The 9742-nt window shown below is 39.4% G+C and overlaps 1 protein-coding gene across 1 annotated transcript in view; it reads left to right on the top strand.

The window, feature by feature from the left end:
* Nucleotides 1-9742, top strand: part of WWOX (WW domain containing oxidoreductase) — a 1095008-nt gene that overhangs the window by 283234 nt on the left and 802032 nt on the right. The window lies entirely within an intron of this gene.

The raw sequence follows: 9742 nt of genomic DNA, 5'->3' as shown, positions 1-9742 counted from the left end.
CTGGTCAAATTAAAATAATAGAATAAAGTTAAATAAAATAATTCTTTTAAAAAATTAATATGTAGCATCTCTTGACCTATATACTCTACTTCCAGAAATTTATCCTATGGAAAAGAAAAGTAGTATCTTGTCAAGTATGCATATTGTAGCATTTTTTTTCAGTAGCAAAAAACCTGGAAACAACCTAAAATGTTATCAATGAACTAAAATAAAACAATAGCTAGCACATATAGGATATTTGTTCAAGATATTTCCACAGGTAGATATTATGTCATTGGATATAACTCCAAGGAGAGGTTCTGCTAACATTTTTGTTTTTACAGATAAGGAAATCAGGCATTGAGAATTTAAATAAGTTCTCACAGTTTGTGAAGGATGTGTAGACAGTTTTAAATAAATAACTGAACACTCCTACAGTGGGCTAAATGTACTGACTGAGGTGAATGAGGGTTGAGCTCTATCTAGAGACATTCAGTGAAAGCTGAGAAAAATCTGGTTATGAAATAGCACAGGAGCCATCATACTATAGGATATGTAGGAAAAGTTGCACACTTTTTTTTAACACTTTTATTTTTTAAATTATTACTGTTTTAATTTTCTGCTGGGCATGTGTGCTAATCAGAGAAAGACAGAGAGCAAAAGTGAGAACAAGCTGCCAGGTCTGGGACTCAAACCTGGTCAGCCATGTGGGAGTCTGGTGCCTCAACCACCATGCTACCTGCTGGCCCCAGTCAGAATCTTTTTATGTGTTCAGAAAACACATTCCAGAAGGATTTGCATCAGTTTGTTACTGTGCTCCCTCAGGGCAGTAGGATTGGAAGGGCATTTTCACTTTATACATCATCCACTTCTAGATTATTTGCACTTTGTTCAGTGAACCAGTTTCATTTTTCTAATTTAAGGTAAATGTAATAATGGAAGACTTAGGGTACTTAGTACTTAGGGTCCATCCAAGTTTCTTTCCCCAACTAACGCAAGCAACCTCAGCAAAGTGACATTTGCGGCTGAATTACCCTGTTTTGGGTTCTGTCCTGAGCATCATAGACATTGAGCCTCATCCCCAGCCTCCCAGAAGGTGCCAGTACACTCCTCCAACAAGTCGTGACAACCAGAAATGTGCCCACATATCACTATGTATGCCCTGTGGGGTAGAATGGCTCCTAATGGGAGCCGAGACAGAGGCCCTTCAGACCGAGCTACCCACATGCACCTCTCTCCATTCCAAGGGCTGTAACCAACATTGTCTCTCTTCTCTGAGAATCTTGAAAGCATTTCAGGTCCTTCCAGTGGAATACAAAATCCTCTAAACCAGAGCAGACAAATCGTGTTTTTCTCTTTCTATTCAGTGTAACCACCGTAGACCTGCCACTGGGTAATCACCAGGCCTCGAGCTCTGGGACTTGAGCTACGCATGTTCCGAATCTACAAGGGTGGAAAGACACTGACTTTTCTTTTATCAGAGATCTCCCTGAAGTAGGGAGTTCCAATGCTTAACAAGTTTCATTAAGAACCCAGCTATTAAATATTCAAAATATATAGACCATTCCTGTTGAGAATATAATTATGCAGTAAATTAGCTGATGTCCAGTTGTTGCCTTTTAAGCACATCTTTGATGTTTCCAGTACTTACACAAGATATAGGGCATGTTTATTAAGAGTCTTCAACTGTGTATAAAACTGGAGCAGTCAAAAGTAATGGTGTCTGCTGAAGGATTCTTTATCATATGAATTTACCTTTAGTCATCTATTATTTATTTCAGCTATTTTATATGCCATTATAATAAATATTATGACAGAGAAAGCTTTTACGCTTCAACTTATTGTACTACTCTTTACTTGCCTGCAATCCTTCAGGAAAATGTAACCATGCTTTACCTATAGTTAACGTAAATCATCACTTACATTAGAATGAAAAATTCACTATGAAAAAAGGCTCTTTCTTCAATAGCAAGGCGTAAATGCACAATCGTGTTGACTGCCAAACTCCTGTGCCATTCACTGTCCTTCCTTAAACTGTTTTTAAGCTGCAAAGTGAATACATTGCATAGAGGGAAATTGGAAGGTTTTGGAATATTTTCACTCTCTTGTTAGTTTCTGGCAAGATAAGCATTTTTTATCCAGAGTGCAAAATATTGCCAATTACTGTCTAAGCATTTTTAATAGTTTTGCTTTGCGTGGCACGTAACTCATACACCAAATTAAATAAGCTGTTATCCTGTGCAATTTCTCCTTGAATAGCCTCACAATTACCTATAGATATTGATACAGTTATTTTACAAATTGAGTTTCAGCCACATAAGGCAGAATTTTTGGCCTGTATATAATGAAGAAAGAATTGTCATGATTTTCTTATTAGGGATGTTTGTGTATTTTGGCAGGAGGAGAAGGGGGGCATTTCTGGAGGCCTGGGATTGAGGGTTGATACTTCGTGGTTGATTGGAAGGTTTGGAGTGACAATCTCAGTCTTATCTTTCAATACTTCAAAAAAAAAAAAAAATCCAGGACTTTGCCAAAGATAATTTTGGTGTGGCTTCCTCTTTCCAAGGATGGATCTTCTCTGAGAACATTTTATTGAAAGCAAAGTGGTAAAATGTGTAGAGCCAGGGAAGAAACTCGCATTCCCTTTCTTGAGTATTGTATCAGAATTTATCCTATCAGAAAGTGCATTTATCAGTGCATACTTTAATCTTTAGGTTTGCCCACATTCAGGTAAACTCCCCACCAGGCTCATTCATAATGCTAGTTTTGGTTTGACTAAGACGTACAAGAATCGCAGATCAATGCAAGCATCTGTCTCCTCATGCATTTCTCGAGGAAGATGCTGCCATGCATTGGCACCATTAACGTCACTTAAATGATACTGGAGAAATTAGTGTTACGAAGTCCCACGTAGGATATTGATGAATTATTAAGCCAGTTTAGTTAGGTCTCTATTGTAGTTCAGTGAATAATGTTATGTCAATAATGGGCTCCGCACCACTGTCTCTTGCTGTTGTAAATGTGACAACTCCTATTTAAGGTTTCAGAACATAAAACCAGGACCGAGAGTATGTAAAGTGGAAGGGTGAGAGATAGCAGCATAATGCAATTAAGGCCCATTGGATTAGAATTTGCAGGATGCCATTAGCAATAAGCTCCGAATGTAGATTATTGCTCGGTTACATTTTCTCTCTCAGCAATAATGCTTCTCCTGTAAATTCTAAGAGCGTAAAGTAAATATAATGTAAAATAGACACAAATAAGAATATATAGATGATGTTAATTTCTTTAGAGCTTCTTGGTGTTACGTGTTGAAGAATGTGACTACAAGGGTATGGCAGTGTGGCATTGCTGTGACAACATGTGGCGAATTGGTCCCAATTGGAAACCTGGATCAGTGTTCTATTAGCTGTGCCACATCTAATGTGGCCTCTGTTTTCTGATCTCTAAAATGGGGGAAATTATATATACTTTGGAAGATATTTTATATTGCTATTTATTGAAAAGAATGTCAAGCATATCATAGGGGCTTATTATCTTTGCTGCTTTTATTATCAATAAATAATGTGCATGAGAACTTTTTATAAAGATGTATTTATTTATTTAATTTCATTTGCTATTATCTTTAATTTGACCAGAGGGAGAGAAACACAGAGTGAGAAAACAAGCTGGCAGGTCCGGGACCTGAACCATGGTGGGAATCCAGTGCCTTTATCTACCACACCACCTGTCAGCCCCGAGAACTTTTTAAAGGTAACCTAGAAATGAACTTTGCCAGAAGTGTAAGAGAAGGGGTAGGCATATAGCTATCAAATCCACAAAGATTGGCACCTTGTAGTGAGATCATAAAGTAGTGAATTCCCTATAAGCAGCAAATCTTGCCTCTGCAGTTGCACATGACAAGTCCCCTGGAAGTAACAGAGAACTTACTTGTGGAATGTAGGAGGCCAGGGTCTGTGCACTTTATCTGTGCATCTGGGTGTCTCCATCCTTCCACCACCAACCACTGTACCCATGTACTTCTTATTTTGACCCTCCTAGTCATGTCGCTTCAACACAGTGTGACAGAGAGCTGCTCCGCCTGCTGCTAGATGCGTGAGAAGTGTGCCCTGGGCATTCTTTTGGTCAAGCCAAATGGCCAAAGCCAGACTCACAGGCTAGGTCAGAGCATTTAGAAGCATGCTCGTGTGATTTCACTCAGCATGTTCCGTAACACCTACCTGCATGGTTCCTAGGCCAGATGCTTCAAGTTCATTGTGGGGAGAATTGGCTACAGGGGAAAAGTCATTGATGCATTCCCTGCTAATTCTGTGGCAATTTACAATTAACGATGAGTTTAAAGTAATAATTTGTCATTTTCAAGAACAAATTTGGCCCCTGGAAATATTTACATTCCATTTTCTGGAGGCCCGTTACCATGAGATGGTTCCTTTCTGGTCTTTTCTCTGTTGGCAAGTGGAATGTGGATAGGAAATATTTCCTGTGATGTGCTGCAGTGATGGGGGCTCAGGGAGAAAAGAAGTTAAGGAGATGGGATTTGTGGAAAATGCATTGACCTTTATAGGCATCATTAGTGAACAGATGAATGTGTTTGCTCTGGTAAATGCTGCCTCCCTCATTGTTGACCCCAAGCTAGACAGCACATTCTCTTCCATATGAAGCAATTGCATATCTGGAGGTTTCCCTTGGTCTTGGCCTCAGCTACTGTGCATGTCTCTGGGGGTGGGGGACAAGGAGAAGTGTGGGTGAGAGGACAGGTATGTTGTGTGGGCACTGCAGAATATGGGAAGGTGACAAAAATCTTGGTGTGAACTTGGGCTCTGCCATTCCCTGAGCAAAGTTGTGTAAGAGCTTTTTGAACTTGTTTGTCTATCTGTGAAGTACATGGGTGATAACTGCTCTCACTTCACAAGCAGGCACAAGGTTGCTGCAGGAATAGGCAGGTGCTAGGGGCCAAGAACTCATGTGGTCACTAATCTGAGATGGCTCCTTTTGGCTGGTGATAGCCCATTCAAGCCTATTTGGGACATGCAGTGTTTCAGCACATGTACTGATGATGATGATGATAAGGCAGTAAGTGGTCAAAGCAGCAGTGCAGAGTTAGACACTGCTGACCAGTCATCCAGACCAGTTCTGAGTGCATCCCACATATTTCTCCACATTTTATATTGCTATTTATTGAAAAGAATGTCAAGCATATCATAGGGGCTTATTATCTTTGCTGCTTTTATTATCAATAAATAATGTGCATGAGAACTTTTTATAAAGATGTATTTATTTATTTAATTTCATTTGCTATTATCTTTAATTTGACCAGAGGGAGAGAAACACAGAGTGAGAAAACAAGCTGGCAGGTCCGGGACCTGAACCATGGTGGGAATCCAGTGCCTTTATCTACCACGCCACCTGTCAGCCCCGAGAACTTTTTAAAGGTAACCTAGAAATGAACTTTGCCAGAAGTGTAAGAGAAGGGGTAGGCATATAGCTATCAAATCCACAAAGATTGGCACCTTGTAGTGAGATCATAAAGTAGTGAATTCCCTATAAGCAGCAAATCTTGCCTCTGCAGTTGCACATGACAAGTCCCCTGGAAGTAACAGAGAACTTACTTGTGGAATGTAGGAGGCCAGGGTCTGTGCACTTTATCTGTGCATCTGGGTGTCTCCATCCTTCCACCACCAACCACTGTACCCATGTACTTCTTATTTTGACCCTCCTAGTCATGTCGCTTCAACACAGTGTGACAGAGAGCTGCTCCGCCTGCTGCTAGATGCGTGAGAAGTGTGCCCTGGGCATTCTTTTGGTCAAGCCAAATGGCCAAAGCCAGACTCACAGGCTAGGTCAGAGCATTTAGAAGCATGCTCGTGTGATTTCACTCAGCATGTTCCGTAACACCTACCTGCATGGTTCCTAGGCCAGATGCTTCAAGTTCATTGTGGGGAGAATTGGCTACAGGGGAAAAGTCATTGATGCATTCCCTGCTAATTCTGTGGCAATTTACAATTAACGATGAGTTTAAAGTAATAATTTGTCATTTTCAAGAACAAATTTGGCCCCTGGAAATATTTACATTCCATTTTCTGGAGGCCCGTTACCATGAGATGGTTCCTTTCTGGTCTTTTCTCTGTTGGCAAGTGGAATGTGGATAGGAAATATTTCCTGTGATGTGCTGCAGTGATGGGGGCTCAGGGAGAAAAGAAGTTAAGGAGATGGGATTTGTGGAAAATGCATTGACCTTTATAGGCATCATTAGTGAACAGATGAATGTGTTTGCTCTGGTAAATGCTGCCTCCCTCATTGTTGACCCCAAGCTAGACAGCACATTCTCTTCCATATGAAGCAATTGCATATCTGGAGGTTTCCCTTGGTCTTGGCCTCAGCTACTGTGCATGTCTCTGGGGGTGGGGGACAAGGAGAAGTGTGGGTGAGAGGACAGGTATGTTGTGTGGGCACTGCAGAATATGGGAAGGTGACAAAAATCTTGGTGTGAACTTGGGCTCTGCCATTCCCTGAGCAAAGTTGTGTAAGAGCTTTTTGAACTTGTTTGTCTATCTGTGAAGTACATGGGTGATAACTGCTCTCACTTCACAAGCAGGCACAAGGTTGCTGCAGGAATAGGCAGGTGCTAGGGGCCAAGAACTCATGTGGTCACTAATCTGAGATGGCTCCTTTTGGCTGGTGATAGCCCATTCAAGCCTATTTGGGACATGCAGTGTTTCAGCACATGTACTGATGATGATGATGATAAGGCAGTAAGTGGTCAAAGCAGCAGTGCAGAGTTAGACACTGCTGACCAGTCATCCAGACCAGTTCTGAGTGCATCCCACATATTTCTCCACTTCCTGAGGCGTCAGGCAGGTGTTGTTATTCACATTTTACAGTGGAGAAAACTGAATGCAGAAGGAGTAACTCCTACAGCTAAGTCGGTAGTGCTGGAACTGATTCAGATTCAGGGAGCCTGGCTTGAGTCCATGGCCTTAACCAACCAACATCTTTAGGGTTCAGAAAACTCACTGAGTTTGAAAACTGGACAACACAACTTCAGGGGGGTTTGGTGAACCTCCATCCTCCTTTCCTAGGGTCACATAACATCCTCCACAAGAAGCTCTTCAGACTTTCTCTATGCTAGTTATGTTAATTTTATGGAATAAACAAAGGAGACCCACAATTACTAATTCATTTTATTACTGAGAGCCAGTGGGCATCATGTTTTAACAGTAGCCTTCAACACAGTAGTGAAACAGCATTATTGAGAGTCTGCTGTGTGCTCGAGTCCTTGTTTTGTTTTAAATTTCATTTTATTTTAATTTCTTTTAAACATTCAATCACATATGTCACTTAGCTTGTAAAGTGAATGTTCCAACATAAATACATCTCTCACCAGTCTGGTTGGAGATACTATACAAGTTCTCTTCAACAGATAATAACCCATTTCTTTGTCCCATAAATGTCTAGCCTCTGTATTTTTCTTGTTAATGTCTTTCTTCAGGCTCTCCTCCTTCTCCCACCCTCTTCCCACACTGTATCCAGCATCTATAACCATTTTCTGTATTTCTATATTCTCTAGACATTCGGTTTTGCCCACAGAGTGCAGACAGTTGGTATATATTAAGTGGAGACATACAATGTCTCTCCTTCATAGCCTGGCTTGCTTTGCTCAGCAGTAAATCTTCCATATTCATCCACTTTCTGTCAAAATTCAGGATCTTTTTCTTTTTTTTTTAATGGCTGAGTAGTATTCCATAAAGTATATTTGCCACACTTTTTCCAATACATTTCTCTATTCATGGACGTTTGGGTTGGTTCCATGTCTCAGCAATTGCGAATAATACTGCAATAAACATAGATATGCATGTACTTTTCTGATTAAGCATTCTTCTGTCCTTTTGGTAGATAACAAGGAGTGGGATTGCTGGATCATATGATAGTTCTATTTGTAGATCTTTAAAAAATCTCCAAATTGTTCTTCACAGTGGCTGGACCAATTTACATTCCCACCAGCAGTGTATGAGAGTTTTCCTTTCACCACATCGTCACCAGAATTTATCATTTTTTGTTTTTTAATCTTCTTTTCAATCCCTTCTCCTCCATTCTTCTCTTGGGATCTTGGGCACTCATGCACAAATGCCTGGTGTGAGTTTAAGCCACCAGGTCCGGGACTCAAACTGTGGTTAAATACATGGGAGTCTAGCGACATAGCTATTATGCCAACGTCCCATTGTATAATCTTTTTTATATGTTGCTAAATACAATTTGCTAGTATCTTGAGAATTTTTGTATCTATATTCATCAGAGATATTGGTCTATAGTTTTCTTTCCTTGTTCTGTCCTTGTCTGTTTTAAGGATAAGGGTACTGGAGGCTTCATAGAATGAATTTGGGAGAATTTCACCCTTTTGGATCTTTAGAAATAATTTGAGTAGAATGGGGGTTAATTCTTCTTTAAAAGTTCTGTAGAATTCAGAGGTGAAGCCATCAGGCCCCGAGCTTTTCTTTGTTGGGAGGTTATTACTAATTCAATCTCATGGCTCGTTATGGGCCTATTTAGACTTATCTACCTCCTTCTGACTCAATCTTGGTAGATTATATGTGTCCAGAAATTTATCCATCTCATCCAGATTTTCTTATTTGTTGGTGTTTAGTATCCTCTAATGATACTTTATATTTCTATTATGTCTATTGTTACATTGCCTGCTTCACTGTCAATTTGATTTACCTGGTTTCTTTCTCTCTTCTTAATTAATCTGGCTAATGATGTGTTGATTTTGTTTATCTTTTCAAAGAACTAGCTTTTACTTTCATTTATTTTCTGTATAGTTAATTTATTTTCAATTTCATTTATTTCTTCTAGGATCTTTATTATTTCTTCTCTCCCGGATATTTATTTCTTCTAGGATCTTTATTATTTCTTCTCTCCCGGATATTTTTAAAATTTTTTTGCTGTTGCTTTTCTAATTCTCTGAGGCATGATGTTAGGTGTTCATTTGTCTTCTTTCCAACTTCCTATATGCACTAATTGCTATGAATTTCCCTCTTATGACTGGTTTTGCAGTGTCCCAAAGATTATGGAAAATAGTGTACTCATTGTCATTGGCTTCTATGAATCTTTTAATTTCAGTCTTTATTTCTTCCGTAGCTGTGAAGTCATTCAGGAGTAGGTTATTCAGTTTGCATGTTTTTGTGTATTTTCGAGGATTTTTCTTGAAATTAGTATCAAATTTAATTCCATCATGGTTGGAGAAGATGGTGGATATAGTTTCTATGCCTTTGAATCTGTAAAAGCTTGTTTTGCACCCTATCGTGTGGTCAATCTTCAAAAAAGTTCCATGTGGGTGTGACAGAAAAGAGTATCTCATGGTTTTGGGGTGGAAGGTTCTATTGATGTCTTTTAAATCCATTTGATTTATGGTATCATTTATATCCTTTAACTCTGCTTATTTTTTGTCTAGATATTCTGTCCAAAGGAGATAGTGGGATATTGAGGTCCTCAACAATTAATGTGTTTCAGTCTATCTCTCCTTTTAGATCTAACAGTTTTTCCTTCATGCATTTGGGTGCTTCTGGGTTAGGTGCATAGATATTTATAGTGTTATATCTTTTTGATGAAGTAGCCCTTTTACTACTATAATGTCCCTCTTTGTCTCTTCATACAGTTTTTGTTTTAAAGCCTATTTTGTCAAAAATTAGTATCGCAACTCCAGCTCTTTTTTGATTCCATTTGCATGGAATACCTTCTTCCAGCCCTTCACTTTTTTTTTTTTTTT

The sequence above is a fragment of the Tupaia chinensis genome, unplaced genomic scaffold (assembly GCF_000334495.1).
Source record: "Tupaia chinensis unplaced genomic scaffold, TupChi_1.0 Scaffold000355_1, whole genome shotgun sequence".
Lineage (NCBI taxonomy): Eukaryota > Metazoa > Chordata > Mammalia > Scandentia > Tupaiidae > Tupaia > Tupaia belangeri.
Note: the sequence above shows the minus strand (reverse complement) of the source record. Positions and strands in the feature narration are given on the sequence as shown.